Below are 18374 nucleotides of genomic sequence, written 5' to 3'. Positions count from 1 at the left end.
TATACTTTCAATCAAAAAAGTAATGCAGAAGGTTTTTAATTTTCATGGAAACTGCTGTCTTTTTTTTACATAGTTCAAAGGGTGGGGTATTTAACAAATCCTAGTTCATGACAGTTATATAGACCTCATCCACCTATCAGTAATGTTTGCATCTACTCTGTTAATTAGTGAATGAAGGCCGTTGGACCAGCCAAAATGTGGTCTGTTTGAACTCTGCACTGAGTTCAAATGACTGTGGAGTTCAGGTTTCCCTTCCATGCAAATCCAGCTGTCTTTTCCCTACCAGCAAAAGTTGTATCCATCTGCATCAGGATCCCATCCTCCCACCCACCAATTTTAATGTCCTGTGGAATTTTACTGACTCCTATGAAAACTACAGCAAGAAATGAATTTTACAGCTTTGAGGTAAAGCACAGCTACACAAAAATAAAGATGTTAATGAATTTAAAACTTAGTGTGCCCCCCCGCCCCCAACCCCCAATTTTCCACCCTACGTGAATTTAAGGTGATCTGAAATTTTGCTATCTTTGTCCTAACTTGCACCAATTCCTGTTCACATATCCTGAACTAACTTGACCTATATTGGCTCCCAATTAAGCAAGGCTGTGATTTTAAGATTCTCATCCTTGTTTTCAAATCTCTCCTTGGCCCTGTTTTTCCCTATCTCTAATCCCCAGTCCAACAAATCTCTCAGATATGTGTTCCTCCAATTCTGGTCTTTTCTGTATCTCCAATTTGATCACTCCGCCATTGGTGGCTGTGCCTTCAGAGGCCAAAGCTCTAAGCTCTGGAATTCCCTCCTAACCCGTACTACTTCAATTTCCTACTTTAAGACACTCCTTAAAACTTTCCTCTGATCAAGCTTTTGGCCATCTGTCTAAATATTTCCTATGTGGTCAATACCAAATTTTGTTTGATAACGGAAGAAATCTATTTGAAATTCATTGTGAAATCATAAATGTATAACTTTGTTACAAATAGCGAATAAAATAAATCATCTCCCTCACCCAAATAATTTGTGCACACGCATTGCATTTAGGATTTGTGTGCAGATTTTTTTATTTTCATTAGTTTTTTTGAAATAGAAGTTTAAAAGGGAATTTTCTTTCTTTTCCACTTGGGCAGGGTGAATCACAGCCATTGAACTTAAAAATAAATAAATAAATAATGCAAGCCAAATTGTTAAAATTAGGTAACCCAAGCTGGCTCCATTCGCGCCATCCAGTCCTGAAATAAAATACCACTTCCATACTGCCTCCCACTACTTGAACAGTATTCTATTGACTCAGTGATGACTGTGTTTATTGCATCCACACTGGACAATACAGCATTGAATCAGTGAACCATTGAAAGCCTCAGCTGAATCAGATTTTGTTCTTGTGCCGCTCAATTGGACTGGAATGGTGTGTCCTAGTATTACTCATTCCCATATGAATATTATTTTGGTACTACTAAAACGGTTAAGAATTTGATGCTACCACTTCTGGGAAGGAGGAATTGGCGAGAGTTTGGTTTGGTTTGATCTTTCTGTTTATCCTGTGTAGGTGTACGCTGCCATTTCTCTTTATCTTACCTACCCCTATACTTATTCTTGGTTTCACCTTTGTATATTATCCCTCAAAAGACTGAGGGCATTCTGATTTCTTTTTCCCAGGACTTTGTTAATTCTGTTAAGAAACCACTGTCAGAAGGAGCAGAGGAGAAGGTTAACTTTCCTTGTTTGCCTCATTCAGCCATCCACATCAAACTATCCAAAGGAGAATTGAAAGCCTAGCATTATTAGGCCATTAGAAGAAATGGGGATTCCTTCCCCTTAAAAGAAGGTGACGGAGGAGACGTTCTAGAAATAAGAAGTGAAGTGGACTGTGACCGCATGGTAAACTATGACAGGAAGCCAAGAGGACGTAATTTGAATTTGCTTGGAAATCTAATTTGTTTTTTGAAAATAGATTTATTCAAGTTTTAAACATTTTTACAAAAAGTAAGCACAAACCACACACACACACACACACACACACACACACACACACACACACACACACACACACACACATATATATATATAAATATATATATATATATACAGTCACAGACATACACACGCACATACATTGACGCCAGCCAGATCCCCAAAGTGTAAGGTAAACAAACCCCATCTCTGGTGGAACCACTCATCTGCCCTCCTCCGAGCAAATTTCTTCTTCTCCAAGTACAGGAACTCCATTAGATCCCCCAGCCACATCAAGGCACAGGGGGGAGAAGCTGAACCCCTCCCCAACAGGACCCACCTGCGAACGATCAACAAGGCGAAGGCTAAGACATCTACCCCCACATGCGTCTATAACCCCGGCTGGTATGACACTCCGAATATGGCCTCCAGGAAACCAGGTCCAAATCTACGTATAGGACCTCTGACATGATGCTGAACCCCCCCCAAACATTTCTCCAACCAGGACCAGATCATATGAACGTGATTAGCTGGACCCCTCCCACACCGTTCGCAGCTATCCTTCACCTCTTCAAACAGCTGACTCATCCTTGCCTTTGTTAAGTGCACCCTGTGCACCACTTTTAATTGAATCAACCCCAACCTCACGCACGAGGTTGAGCCATTAACTCTCTGCAGCACCTCACCCATAAGCCCTCCTCCAGCGCCATCCCCAACTCCTCCTTCCACTTAATCCCTTTAACTGACACCATGGGCGAGATTCTCCGACCCCCCCCCCCCCCCCGGCCGGGTCGGAGAATCGGCGGGGGCTGACGTGAATCCCGCCCCTGCCGGTTGCCGAAGTCTCCGGCACCGGAGATTCAGCGGGGGTGGGAATCGCGCCGGTTGGCACCCCCCCCCCCCCCCCCCCCCCCCCCCGCGATTCTCCGGCCCAAATGGGCCGAAGTCCCGCCGCTAAAATGCCTGTCCCGCCGGCGTAGATTAAACCACCTACCTTACCGGCGGGACAAGGCGGCGCGGGCGGGTTCCGGGGTCTGGGGGGGGGGGGGGCGCGGGGCGATCTGGCCCCGGGGGGTGCCCCCATGGTGGCCTGGCCCGCGATCGGGGCCCACCGATCCGCGGGCGGGCCTGTGCCATGGGGGCACGCTTTCCCTTCCGCCTCCGCCACGGTCTCCACCATGGGGGAGGCAGAAGAGACTTCCTCCACTGCGCATGCGCGGGAAACTGTCAGCGGCCGCTGACACTCCTGCGCATGCGGCGCCCGGAGATGTCATTTCCGCGCCAGCTGGCGGGGCACCAAAGGCCTTTTCCGCCAGCTGGCGGGGCGGAAATTCGTCCGGCGCCGACCTAGCCCCTTAAGGTTGGGGCTCGGCCCCCAAGGATGCGGAGCATTCCGCACCTTTGGGGCGGCGCGATGCCCGACTGATTTGCGCCGTTTTGGGCGCCAGTCGGCGGACATCGCGCCGTTTCCGGAGAATTTCGCCCCATATCTTCCTCCATGATCCCCCAGTAGATCGCCGAAACGACCGCACCCTCCAACCCCATCATTGACAGCAACTCCTGTAACAACAGAGAACGGTGCCACTGGGAAGTTTGGGAAGTCTTGCAAAGTTCCATACCTGCGTGTATATAAAGCCCTCCTATGCTGGAACCCAACAGCACCCCCCCCCCTCCAAACCCGCAAACCGCTCTTCCAAAACAAATCCTTCATCGCCTTCGCCCCTTTCTCCTCCCATCCCTGAAGCCTCCGGCCAAATTTATTACTGATGCCAGAAATAATTTCTTCATGAAATAACCAGCAATTGAATAAACATCTAGGAAAGATAGAGAAATTACATATCTTAGTCATCCAACCATCACTTGATGGCCTGGTTGGACATTGCAGTCAATTGGAGAGGATGGTGTCCATTAACTGAAATATTTGTAATTGTTTATAACAAAAACAGAAAAAGAACAATAGGCGTTAAACATTAACATAGTGCAAAAATAGATATTTCCCCGAACAGCTGTCTTCACAGACCACCGACAATACCAAAAAAAAACACAACACTAAACCCCCCCCCGCCCTCGGAAAGCTGCTACTGCCGACATCTTAAATTAAATTTCCCCAAGAAAGTCGACGAACGACTGCCACCTCCGGGAGAACACTGATCCTCTTAAGGCAAACTTTATTTTCTCAAGGCGGAGAAACCCAGCCATGTCATTGACCCAAGTCTCTACACTCAGGGGCTTCGAGTCCCTCCACATTAACAGGATCCGTCTCCGGGGCTACCAGGGAGGCAAAGGCCAGAAAGTCGGCCTCTTTCACTCCCTGAACTCCCGGGTCTTCCGACACTCCAAAGATCACCACCTCTGGACTTGGCACCACCCGCGTACCTAGCACTTTGGACATTGCCCTGGCAAACCCCCGCCAGAACTCCTCAAGCTTCGGGCATGCCCAAAACATATGGACATGGTTTGCTGGGCTCCCCGCACACCTCACACTTCTGTCTTCTACCCCGAAAAACTTGCTCATCCTCGCCGCCATCACGTGTGCCCGGTGAACCACTTTAAACTGTATGAGACTGAGTCTGGCACATGACGATGAGGAATTGACCCTACTTAGGGCTTCCGCCCACAGACCCGCCTCTAACTCCCCTCCTAGCTCTTCCTCCCACTTGCCTTTAAGCTCCTCCACCGGGGTTTCCTCCGCCTCCAACAGCTCCTGGTAGATGTCAGACACCTTCCCCTCCCCCACCCAGGTACCGGACACTACTCTGTCTTGTATCCCCCGTGGAGGCAGCAGCAGGAAGGCCACCACCTGTTTCCTCAGGAAGGCCCGCACTTGCACATATCTAAAGCCGTTCCCTGGCGGCAACTTAAACTTGTTCTCTCGCACCTGCAGGCTGGGGAAGCTCCCATCTATAAACAGGTCACCCATCCTCCTAATACCCGTCCTCTGCCAACTCTGGAACCTGCCATCCATCCTGCCCGGTAGAAATCTGTGGTTATTACATATTGGGGTCCAGACCGACGCTCCCTCCACCCTCTTGTGTCTCCTCCACTGCCCCCTGGACGGCACTGGAATAAAAATAAGAACCTGGGAGGACCGTTATTTTCACAGTCTGTACCCTTCCCGCCAGTGACAGCGGGAGCATGTCCCATCTTTTAAAAGTCCCCCTCCATTTGTTCCACCAGCCGGGTCAGATTGAGTTTATGCAACAAATCCCACTTCTGGGCCACCTGTATTCCCGGATAACGAAAGCTCTTCTCTATCCTCCTCAGCGGCAGCTCCCTCAGTCTCTTCTCCTGTCCGAAATATGCAGGAGGAGATAATTCCCCCCCCCCCCCCCCCCCCCCCCCCCCACCCCACCCCACCCTCCCGGACCAGCCCCTGCCAGTTCCTTGAAGTTCTCAGTGCGATGGCCAGCGGCTCAATGGCTGGAGCAAATAATAACTGGGAAAGGGGACACCCTTGCCTCGTACCCCGGTGCAATTTAAAATACTCTGACCTAAGCCGGTTCATGCGCACGCTTGCCACAGGCACCTGGTACAGCAATCGCATCCAGCGCTTCCCACAGGTACTCCCACTCCACCCGATCGAAAGCTCTCTCTGCATCCATCGCTGCCACAACCTCTGTTTCCTCCCCTTCCGAGGGCTTCATAACAATATTTAAAAACCTCCGCACATTAGCATTAAGTTGCCTGCCCTTAACAAATCCAGTCTGGTCTTCCCCTATCACCCCCGGGACACAATCCTCTATCCTCGTGGCAAGATCTTCGCCAATAGCTTGGCATCCACATTTAGCAACGAGATTGACCTGTATGACCCACACTGTTCAGGGTCCTTATCCCGTTTCAGAATGAGTGAGATCGAGGCCTGTGCCATTGTAGTGGGGAAGATTCCCTTCTCTCTCGCCTCATTAAAGGTCCTCATCAATAGTGGGCTCAACACCTCTGAAAATGTTTTTAGAAATTCCATCGTGAAGCCATCCGGCCCCGGAGCTTTGCCCGGCTGCAAGCACTCCAGACCCTTAATAATTTCTTCTACCTCGATCGGTGCCCCCAGCCCCTCCACCAGACCCTCCTCCACCCTCGGGAACTTCAACTGGTCCAGAAATTGCCTCAACCCTCCCGCACCCGCCGGGGTTCCGACTCATATAGTTTGCTGTAAAATTCCTTATAAACTTCATTCACCCCCTCCGGGTCTAAGACCAAGTTGCCCTCCTTATTCTTTAGTCTCACAATCTCCCTGGCCGCCTCTCTCTTCCTAAGCTGGTGCGCCAGCATCCTGCTCGCCTTCTCCCCATATTCATACACCGCACCCCTAGCTTTCCTCAACTGTTCTACCGCTTTCCCTGTGGTCAACAATTCAACTCCGACTGAAGCTTGCGCCGCTCCCTCAGGAGTCCCGCGTCCGGGGCCTCCGCATATTTCCTATCCACCCGGAGTAACTCCTCCACCCATCTCTCCCACTCCGCCCTTTCCCTCTTTTCTCTATGGGACCGGATCGATATAAGTTCCCCTCCAATAACTGCTGTCAGGGCTTCCCAGACCGTCGCTGCCGTAACCTCTCCCGTGTCGTTTGTTTCCAAATAGTTCTGAATACTCTTATTTACCCACCCGCAAACCACCTCGTCCGCTAACAACCCTACGTCCAGTCTCCACAGCGGACGCCTCTCCATCCCAAGCCGCAAATCTACCCAGTGCGGGGCATGATCTGAAACTGTAATCGGCGAGTATTCCGTCCCCGTCACCTTTGGGATCAACGCCCTGCCCAGAACAAAAAAATCAATAGGGGAATAAACTTTGTGGACGTGGGAGAAGAAGGAAAACTCCTTTACCCTCGGCCGTGTGAACCTCCAGGGTACTACCCCCCCCACCTGTTCCATAAAGCCCTTCAGCTCCCTTGCCGCCGCCGGCCTCTTCCCTGTTCTGGATTTTGAGCGATCCAATTCAGGTTCAATGACCATATTAAAGTCTCCTCCCATGACCAAGTTGTGTGACTCCAGGTCCGGGATTTTGCTTAGCACACGCCTCATAAAATCCACGTCGTCCCAGTTCGGGGCGTAGACGTTCACGAGCACCACCCGGACCCCCTCCAGCTTCCCACTCACTGTGATGTGCCTACCCCCTTTATCAGCCACTATTCTCCCAGCCTCAAATGCCACTCGCTTGCTGATCAGAATTGCTACCCCCCCTTGTCTTCGAGTCCAGTCCTGAGTGGAACACCTGACCCACCCAGCCAATCCTCAGTCTCATCTGGTCTCTGACCTTCAGATGTGTCTCCTGGAGCATTGCCATGTTTGCTTTTAGTCCTTTTAAATGCGTGAACACGTGTGCTCTCGTCACTGGCCCATTCAGATCTCTCACGTTCCAAGTAATCAGCCTGGACGGGGGCTACCACCCCCACCCCGCCGACTATCCATCACCCTTTGTTGCCCAGCCCCGAGCTCGCGCCCCCCGCTTCCCCAGGCACCCCTTCAAGCAGCAGCCTCCCCCGACCCTCCCGTTATTCCCTGAAGAAAATTTCTTCCTTGCCCGCAGAGCAGCCACCCCCCCCCCCCCAACACCAAAAACCTAATCTCCCAAATCAGACAGCAACGCAACACTAAGTCACCCCCCCCCCCCCCCCCACCACGCTCCCAAGAGTCAGCTGATCCATGCTGACCCCGATAGCCCCCGCCCCTGGTGCCGGTCAGACTATCACTCTATTGTTCGGGCCCCTCTCCCCGCATAGAAAAAAACTATTTACAAGATCACATTCCCCAGCAAGTAAACATCAGCTCTCCAAAAGCCATTAGCATAACCATAAAGCCAAACAGACACACTCACTTACAGCAGAACCCAGTCCCTCGAAGGGTAGTGCTAGCTTCAGGTTTCAGGCCCCCCCCCCCCCCCCCCCCCCCGTATCAGCCACCTTCTAAACAAACGCCCTCCAACCGTCCCCCCAACCCGCTCTCTCGCCCATGCCTAACCACAATCTTATTTAAAACAGAACACAAGTACAAACCCCCGCCTCCTTCCATCTTCAAACATTAAGTGTCTCTTAACTCGAGTCCAACTTCTTCTCTTTAATAAATGTCCAAACAACATTTGGTGACTCGAAATAATAGTGTCGGTCTTTGTGCATTACCCATAGTCTCGCTGGGTATAACACCCCAAACTTCACCCCCTTCTCAAAGTGGGTCGCCTTTGCTCGGTTGAACCCCGCACGTCTCTTGGCCAGCTCTGCACTCAGGTCTTCATAGATGCGCACCTCATTATTCTCCCACTTGCTGCTCCGTTCCTTCTTGGCCCATCACAGGACGCGCTCCTTGTCTGAAAATCGGTGGAAATGGACCACCATGGCCCTTGGCGGGTCGTTCGTCTTGGGTTTCCTTGCGAGGGCTCTGTGCGCTCTGTCCAGCTCCAGGGGTCGAGGGAAAGCCCCAGCTCCCATCAACAACTCCAGCATACTCGCCCATATGCTCCCGCATCTGATTCCTCAATACCTTCAGGGAGGCCAATGATTCTTAAATGTTGCCTCCTGGTTCTGTTCTCCAGCTCCTCCAGCTTCTCCTGCATCTGCTTGTGGTGGTCCTCTAGCACCTCCACCATATGCTCCAGCACAGTTACCTCGACCTCTTGGTTGGAGAGTTTTAATTCGATCTCCTCGATCGCTTTGCCCTGGGCTGCCTGAGTCACGACCATTTGATCGATCGATGCTTTCATCGGGTGAAGCGTATCCCTATTTAGCTCTGCAAAGCAACTCTTGAAAAACTCCATCTGTTGCTCCTTCGGCCAGTGAGCTGCAGCTCCCTGGTCCTTGCCATCTGCCATGTTTCGCCGTACTGCCAGCTCCCCTCGCTTCCCTCTGTCGGGATTGATTTGTTTCACACGGCCACTTCTAGTCCAGCTATCCATACGCTGGGGGGGAAATCCTCCTTACTGATGCTAACTCCACCGATTTATTTCATAAAGTCCACAAAAATCCGGGAAAAAAGGCCCGAAAGTCCGATTCAGGCGGGAGCTATTGAATGTGCGACCTACTCCTCCATGGCTACATGTAACTTTAAAATCAAAGTTTCATACGAAGATTTAAAAGTTTTCTGGAGATCCAATGGGTCATCTATCCGATTTTAAAACAGGGCTTTCCCTTAGACCATAAGACGTAGGAGCAGAATGGGCCATTTGGCCCATCGAGTCTGCTCCGCCATTTAATCATGGCTGATATGTTTCTCATTCCCATTCACCATCCTGCCTTCTCACCATAATCCCAGATCCCCCTATTAATCAAGAACCTATCTATCTCGGTCTTAAAGACACTCTGTGATTTGGCCTCCACAGACCTCTGTAGCAAAGAGTTACACAGATTCACCTCTGTGGTGATGTGCATCACTGATGTACATGTAAGCTAGACAGACACAAGAGGGAGCACCAGAAACATCACACACACACACACGCACACACACACAACCAATAGATAAGTTAGATAGGAGGCGACCAATGAACATTCACAATACACAAGGAGGTGACACGACCACAGGGGGGCATTACACCAACCCATACATAAAGGACACCACACACATGATCAGCCCCTTTGGCCAGTGGAGACAGTCAGTGAGGAGAGGCACAGGGTTGATTCATTATCACACCCACCACGTGGAAGACAGCAGATGGTTAGTCAGTTAGGTAGCTATAATAGGATTAGCAGTAGTGTCGAACTCCAGTTATAAAAGTGTACATAGTGTAAATAAATGAGTTGAAGTTATTTACACATCTCAACCTTCCTTGACAAATGCAACACAAGGAAGCCGCTTATGTTACAAAGGAAAATAACAAAACATGGTACCAGGTGTGAACTGCTTAAATCCAGATAGCCATACCTCAGCGTACAGTGACAACCAGCAATACCCAGGCAAGATGTACAAGCTCCCGGTTCCGCAGCCGCTCCAGTGCCACGGCGATCTCCGCGAAAACTGGCAGCTATTCTGGCAAACATTTGAACTCTTCCTGGTGGCAGCCGAACTTAAAGACGTGGCCGATGATGAAAAAAATACAGTTTCTCCTCACCATCGCCGGTGCAAGAGCAGAAGAAATCTTTAAAAAAATTCAAGTTCTCCAAGGGGCAAAACAGGTACGACTTCCAGGCAGTCAAGGACAAATTCGGCAAATACTGTGAGGAAAACACACTCCAATCGGCAAGGAACGGTAAGAGAAGCGCCAGTACTCCCCTTGAGGCCGAAATCCCGAACCAGAGAGCGATTTGGGTCGAGGTCGGCGTCCATCTTGCTAAAGGGACTACACTAACGCAGTTGCGCGAGAAGTGCGCAGAACCGGAAGGTTCGTTTGCACACGCGTGAGACGCCGTGCATGCGCAATCAAGAAAACGACCATGAGTAAAGGAACAGCGATCTGCGCATGCGCAATCGCTTCATACGTGCTACATCACGCGCGTCATGAAGTCAAGAGGCCCCAGACTGCACCAATTTAAAGGGGAAACGTCCCAAATCCAATTTAAAGGGGAAACGTCCCAAATCAAAAAAAAAAATCTTTTAAAGCTGTAAAACAACCTTCCTTCACCCGGAATAGCACAATGCCTCAAATTGAACCAGGAAATGAATTTAACCTCCGAAGAACCCTGCAACAAGCAGTTACCTACGCACAAACCGATGATTCCGACCTCGAATACTTCGATACCGACCGTTACATTTTCTCAGGACGTCGCGAGCCCAATGACAGCTCCATGGTCCTAGACGACTACGACTCGGACGAACCTTTCGTGTTGCACATTGGCGACCCCCGTATTGAATCCGACGCAGATACGGATTCATTTTTCGGATTTGAGGATCTTCAACCCAGCAGATATGACGTCCCAACTCATCAGTGCAGGATGATGCTGCAGCCTGAAATTAAAGTCAGAAAGCGGTACAAGCCCACAGAGCAGCCTGCTGCCACACAGAGCGTGGTCCACGCTCCGCTCAGGGTTCCCGACTCTACGAAAGAAGACATGCAAGACTCCACACCGCAGTCCTTGTATGAACAATACGTGACTCCAGTGTCAAAAGACTCCACAGCAAGCTCGTGGACAGACTCCACAATTGCAGAAACGCATGACTCCGATGCGCAGTCCTTGCAGGAACAAGACCATGAGGGTCTCGCAACCTCCTCTGACCAACTAGCGGCAGACGATGCAAGTCTGCCATGCTCACGTAAACAGCAAGAAGGCTATAACAGTCTACCACGCTCCACTGCACAGCAGGACGACCATGACGGTCTATCATACTACAAAGAAGGGCACAGCGCTGATGACTGTTCAAGCCCAAATGAAGACAAGCCAAAGGAATCGCCTCTTCCAAGCCCGAAGAAAAAAGGATTATGCGCTGACCTTCAGGATCATTCTAGCCGGAGAGATATTAATAATGCTGCACAGTCACAGAAGAATGCTGAGGATTTGCTAAAGAAATTGCTTGTATGTCTAACTTGCAAGGAGCAGACTGAAAGTTGCCATTGCTTTAGTACGGATCGAAAAAATGGACAAGACATTGATCCTCATTTAATGGAAATAACACAACCTGAATCATATCTACAGCAGGGACAACTGTCTCCCTTCAACACAAAACCGCCAAGTTCCAACTACAGAGACCAGCAGTTAGTCAGTAATAACTCTTCAACCCCTGATGGGCATATTAATCGCATTGAACCTCTGCACACTCCACTGATAAATGAGCAGAACATTGGAGCAAGAATCCTGAGGACACACTGATATCGAGTAGCCAGATAAAGCACTTAAAACCCCCAGCAGTTTCAAGTGAACCAATTGTGCCTTCCAGTCATGATGAAGATGCAGATAAGGTCGACCCGATTATCCATTGTACCACATTAACTCCAGAGATTAAGCATTTATGTCTGGGGAGTAGAATGTGGGCAATTGAGAACAGTAAAAGAGAGACTGTGACTGTGCCAGTCCCAGCAAAATCAGAGCCAGAGACTATGAAGGCATGTTCATGAGAAAAAGATGCATGTGAAGTAACTGAGAAGAAAATTGAAACGGACTGTTCTTTGGAAACTGGTACAATGACGAAAGAAACATTGGATCTAACATTTGCTGCCCTACATATGGGCGAAATTGAGGGAAATGAACAAGGTTCTGTAATGTCTGGGGGAAGATTTAAAATTCCAAAGAAGAAAAGCCCAAATGAAGGACAACGGCAAGACAATGACAGTCCACCCACATTGTTTGCACCACCAGATGAAAACTCTGACAATTTACCCAACCCTAGTGAACAGCAAGCAGCTACTCAGGATCTACCCACGGTATGTGAAACGAGTGACGACAGCATCCCACTTCCCATGCAAAAGGTGCAAAGTGACAGACCTCAGCTAGTGTGTACAGAGACACTCGACGATCACGGTGAGACCACTGGTGACTCCGGTGACACCACACTACTTCCACCCTCAATTGCTCGAACTTCTCCACTAGTCAATGCATTCCTGCATGTTCCGACTCCAGACTTGCAGCTTCAAGAAATCTCAGCTGACTCCAGTGAACCTGCTAAGACTCCGGACGGGGAGCATCAACAAAAAACAGACCAGACTCCAGATGGGGAGCAACCAAACACCGACTCTGATTCACGTAAGTCAGACTTTACTCCAGACAGGCAGTGTCGCAACCTCAGTGATGGCACGCTCAGGGTGACAGCAGATGCCACAGCGACAGGAGATGGATCACGTGACAATCACACTGGGTCAGCAATAACAAGCAGCAGCTACAGTCCAAGAGGAATACACCAATTTTCACCACAGCTATGTCCACACATTTGTTCCACACCAACAGTGCGGCCAATGACAGCTCATGCTGGACAAACCCAGTATTCAAGCCTGCAGCAGCCAGCAGTCTATGCAGCATATTCTCAAACAGGCCAGCATTACGGATTGCCCACTAATGGAATCAAGACCGAAGGAAGACTACCGCCAGCGCAATCTGCGCTACAGACTGGATGCCTTAGTCACTGCCCAGGATTTGCTGCACCACAGCCTGGCCAGACAGCATATTCCTATCAGATGCAAGGTTCTAGTTTCACACCATCATCAGATATTGATGCGAGCAGCAATTCTGTCTCCAAATCGACATGCTTCAACGCTTCTCAGCAGAATCACCCTTCCAGCACAGCATGTGGCCAGAACCAGTATGCACAGTCTCATCCGACTTCAACATCTGGCACATCCATGACCTCGAATGATACTGTTGATGGTACCTCTTCAATGTCAACGACCTATCAGCTACAAGATGCCATCCGACAGCACCACCACAAACACAAAAAGAAAAAAGACTCCAAATCGGACAGCGCAGTGATTCGACCACTTCTTGGTTCCTGTTGATGGCGTTCATAACCAAGAGAGACATTTGACCATGATGATTGATGGTTTATGAACTCACATGAATGATTTGGACTTATTGTTTAATCACCGTTCCCATGACTTGTATATACCTTACCTTCTCTACCTGTTCTTTGTTCAGTTTTTCTTAAAGTGTACAGAAAATATGAACATATAAAAAAGGGAGGATGTGGTGATGTGCATCACTGTAAATACATGTAAGCTAGACAGACACTAGAGGGAGCACCAGAAACATCACACACACACACTCAACCAATAGATAAGTTAGATAGGAGGTGACCAATGGACATTCACGATATACAAGGAGGTGACACGACCACAGGGGGGCATTACACCAACCCATACATAAAGGACACCACACACATGATCAGCCCCTTTGGCCAGTGGAGACAGTCAGTGAGGAGAGGCACAGGGTTGATTCATTATCACACCCACCACGTGGAAGACAGCAGATGGTTAGTCAGTTAGGTAGCTATAATAGGATTAGCAGTAGTGTCGAACTCCAGTTATAAAAGTGTACATAGTGCAAATAAATGAGTTGAAGTTATTTGCACGTCTCGACCTTCCTTGACAAATGCAACACAAGGAAGCCGCTTATGTTACAAAGGAAACATAACAAAACAACCTCTTCATCGCTGTTTTAAAGGATCTTCCCTTCAGTCTGAGGCTGTGCCCTTGGGTCCTAGTTTTTCCTACCAGTGGAAACATCCTCTCTACATCCACTCTATGTAGGCCTCTAGGTATCCTGTAAGTTTCAATAAGATCCATGCTGCATGTGAAATGGCCTCTCACCAACAATTTTATACACTTGGTTTTAGTTTGGCTGCGAATCAGGTCATAGAATTTACAGTGCAGAAGGAGGCCATTCGGCCCATCGAATCTGCACCAGCTCTTGGAACGAGCACCCTACCCAAGGTCAACACCTCCACCCCATCCCCATAACCCAGTAACCCTACCCAACACCAAGGGCAATTTTGGACACTAAGGGCAATTTATCATGGCCAATCCACCTAACCTGCACATCTTTGGACTGTGGGAGGAAAACGGAGCACCCGGAGGAAACCCACGCACACACTGGGAGGATGTGCAGACTCCGCACAGACAGTGACCCAAGCCGGAATCGAACCTGGGACCCTGGAGCTGTGAAGCAATTGTGCTAACCACAAGGCTACCGTGCTGCCCCAAACATCTCATTGGTACTGAAACTATTTTGTCTTGATGTATAATTGTACCCTTAAAAACGATTCTGTTTTGCACATGAATTGGAATTAGGAGCTGTCAAAATATCATATCTTCCCTATGTTATTTGGCTGTTGTCCTGCTCTTTGTTTTATTTCGAGAACCAAATCAGTAAAAAGCATCTTGTGCCCTGGAATTCCCTACATTTGCGCAGTGAGTTAAATTCCAATGCACCTGTTTCATTTCTAAATCTGGATCATTCCCAGTGATTGTGGATCGCGTGTAAAGCCAGGCAATGGGAGTTCAGGTCATTAGCCTTTGCAGACCAAGTATATGCTCGAGCAAATGGACCTGAGAGAAAAATGGTGGCACCAGCACTGTTGGAGACAAATGTTTACCTTGTCAATGATTTCACTGCCTCCAGAGGTGCTGGACAAACTAGCGCATGCACCTTTATGCCAAGGGTGCACCTTTAGAATGTCATTGATTTTGTGGCATCTATTGTTACTGTTCTCAGAAATGGCAGTGTATCAACACTGCTTCAGTTGGTAAAGTAATTTGGGGTAGAGTTGCTGATGAAGCAAGCTGATTCTTTTAAATCAAAATTTTCTTAGACTTTTATAGAAATGTTATATTTTCTACTCGGCTGATCTGCTTAGTTGTATATTTTATAACAGCAGAAGCTGAGAGAGAAAAAAACAGAATTGTCCAGCTCCGTAATTAGTCAGCATGCCAATGAAGGCTCAAATAAAATCACAATTTGGAAGGAAAAGATTTGTTTGTTTTTAATGGGCACAAGATTGTATTCCACAGGTCGAACTCGAGCAACAACATAGCTAGTTTCCGGCATATCTAAATATAATACTGAATATCAATTTCTTTTTTTAAGTGAAATGAATTTGTCCACCAGTAATTTAGTAATACAGGAACAGATACAATCTTCACCCATAATTCTCACGCTTGAATTTATTTAAGAAAATCACAAAGTGTCTAAATTTAGACCAGCATTGTCGCCCTGGGAGCCCAAGGTGGTGCACTCGTTGCTAATTCTAGCTTAGTGCAGGGATTTCACCGAATGCAAATGCAAGTGAACAATGTATGACTCATAGTATCCACTGTGTGCTTTCAATTTGAGTCTGCTTGTTGACCTTCACAAATCGCTGAAATATTTTTACTGCGTTGTGGGGTTTTTTTTAAAAGCAAAGTTGCTCTTTTGAAAAATGACACTTTTAATCTGTTTAAAAAATATATATATAATATATAATACGAAGAGCACGTGGCAAAATTGAGCAGTGTCATGATGTAACTGTCAGAAATCAAAATCTGACAGACACAGATCAGAGAAGAAACTAAAACTTTGTACATTGTTAAATTGATACTGAAATGGAATTTGTGGTTATTGTATTTATTTATATGGGCACAGTGCGAGATAGAATTCACGAGTTCCATGGGATACAGGACTATTTCAAGTCGTCAGTGTGCTGGGATCCATAGAAAATGAATCACATTCATAGTAAGAGCGGATTTTTACAAAGAGAATCAGTAGAATGGCCCTCTACCAACCCAATGTGTTGGCAACATCCTACATTCTGAGAATGGAATTTGTTTTGTTACAAGTGGAAGTAAGGATATTTTAAAATAAGCTCAAATAGTTGAACACAATTTACACAACATGTAAATATTTGAGACGGTACTTTCCTTTAATGGATTCCTCTGGTCCGGTTCTTTAGTCTGTGTGCTGAGTTGGACCACTAGATGGCATTCCATGAGATTTCATGCTTTTCCATCATTTTGTGGTTGGTACTCCCTGATAATTGTTCATTAGCATTGATACTAAATGTCAAGAAAACTGCAGGGCCGGTGTTTTCTTCCTATATTCTTGGAAACTATGGGGGTTGAAAGAGATTCTTGATAATTTGAGGAGATTAGCTGTTTAAATATAAACCACTGTTCTCAATTGCGAATTAAGCTGTTGCTCCTCGCTGAGTGCAGCCTGGTTTATGTTATATAATGGAAAGTCCTATGTGGCATAAGTTTTCAACTTGAATTACAAACACATTGTTTATATGGTTATTTCTGCTCTGCTCCACTTCTGTGCTGTAAGGTTGCTTGTCAACATCCAGTCTGGAATGAGCAGTCATTTCCTTCAGCTAGACCTTGTGATGATGCCATTATTTTAGTTCCTTACAATGACTCTATTTCCTTCTCCATCTACTGTTGTTGGCTGAGCCACATTGTTTGTATTTTGGGGTCTTTTTTGTGTTCATTCATGGGACAAGGATGTCTCTGTTAATGTCCATCCCATGATTGTCCTCAAAAAGATAATGGTCAGCTCCTTTCTTGAACGGCTGCAATCTGTGTAATGAAGGGATCCATTTTAGAAATGGATTTTGCTCTTAGAAATGGATTTTGACCCAAAGACAATGAAGTCATGGTAATACATTTACAAGTCAGGGTGGTCCATGCTTTGGAAGGGAAATTGAAAGTGATGATTTTCCCATACGGTTTCTACCTTTGTCCCAGGTGACGGAAATGGCAGTTTTATGTGGTGCTGTTGTAAAACGGTTGGAGAATTGGTGTGGTCCATCATGTAGATGGTACACACTGCAGGCACAGTGGACTGGTTCTGGAGTGAGTGAATGTTTTAAGGTGGTGGATGGGTGCCAGTCAACAGGCTTTTTTCTGAATAATGTTGAGCCTTTCTGTGATATCCATAGAATTCCTACAGTGTAGAAAGAGACCATTCTGCCTATCAAGTCTGCACCAACCCTCCAAACGTACACTGTCTTGGCCCACTCCCCCACCCTATCTGCGTAACCCCGTGCATCAATCATGACCAATCCACCTAACCTCCACACCTTTGGACTGTGGGAGGAAACCGGAGCACCCGGAGGAAACCCACGCACTCCAGAGTTGCATTCTTCCTGGCAAGTGGAGAGTATTCTGTCGCACTTTTGTTTTGTACTTTATGGACAGCTTTGGGGAATTTGTAGGCTACTTGCCAGCCTCTGACTTGTTTTTGTAGGTGCAGTATTTATATAGCTAGTCTGGTAAAGTTTCTGGTCAATGATATCTCCCAGAAAGTCAGTGGTGGGGAATTTGGTGATGGTAATACCATTGAATGTTGAGAGATGTGTTCGACTTTGTCTTGTTGGAGATGGTCATTGCCTGGCTCTGTGTGGCATAAATGTCACTTGTTGCTTACAAGCCCAAGCTTGAATGTTGTCCAAGTCTCACTGCATGCAGGCACAGGCTGTTTTAGTACCTGAGGAATTGCATATGGAACTGAACACTACAAACACCAGGGAACATCTCCACTTCTGACCTTATGAGGATGGAAGGCTATTGATAATGCAGCTGAAGATAGTTGGGGCCAGGACACCGCCCTGAGGAACTCATGCAGTTGTGTCCTCGGGCTGAAATGATTGACCTCCAACAACCACATGTATCTTCCATTATACTTGGTATAACTCCAATATGTAGATACTTTCCTTCTTGATTTCCATTGACTGCAATTTTGCTAGGTTCAGTGATGCGGCACTTGGTTCAAAGGTTGTCTTCATGTCAAGGCCAGTTACACTTAAGCATACCTCACCATTGTAATTATGCTCTTTTGTTTATGGTTAGGACAAAGGGTATGATGTGGTCTGGAGCAGAATGGTCCTGGCCGAACATAAACTGAGCAACGATCAAGTTGTTAGTGAGTAAGTGGTCCTTGCTGGTGTCACTGACCACCTTCATCACTTTGCTGATGAGAGTAAATGAATAGGGTGGTGATAATTTACTGGATTGGATTTGACCTGTATTTGATTTGGACAGAAGGTACTTGGGCAATTTTCCATTTTGTCAGGTAACAGTTTTGTAGCTATTGTTAAGACCCGATCTG

General features: G+C 47.5%; 1 protein-coding gene across 1 annotated transcript in view; it reads left to right on the top strand.

Moving 5' to 3' along the window:
- Positions 1-18374, top strand: part of LOC140425316 (apoptosis regulator Bcl-2-like) — a 187725-nt gene that overhangs the window by 110999 nt on the left and 58352 nt on the right. The window lies entirely within an intron of this gene.

Source organism: Scyliorhinus torazame, chromosome 6 (genome assembly GCF_047496885.1).
Source record: "Scyliorhinus torazame isolate Kashiwa2021f chromosome 6, sScyTor2.1, whole genome shotgun sequence".
NCBI lineage: Eukaryota > Metazoa > Chordata > Chondrichthyes > Carcharhiniformes > Scyliorhinidae > Scyliorhinus > Scyliorhinus torazame.
Note: the sequence above shows the minus strand (reverse complement) of the source record. Positions and strands in the feature narration are given on the sequence as shown.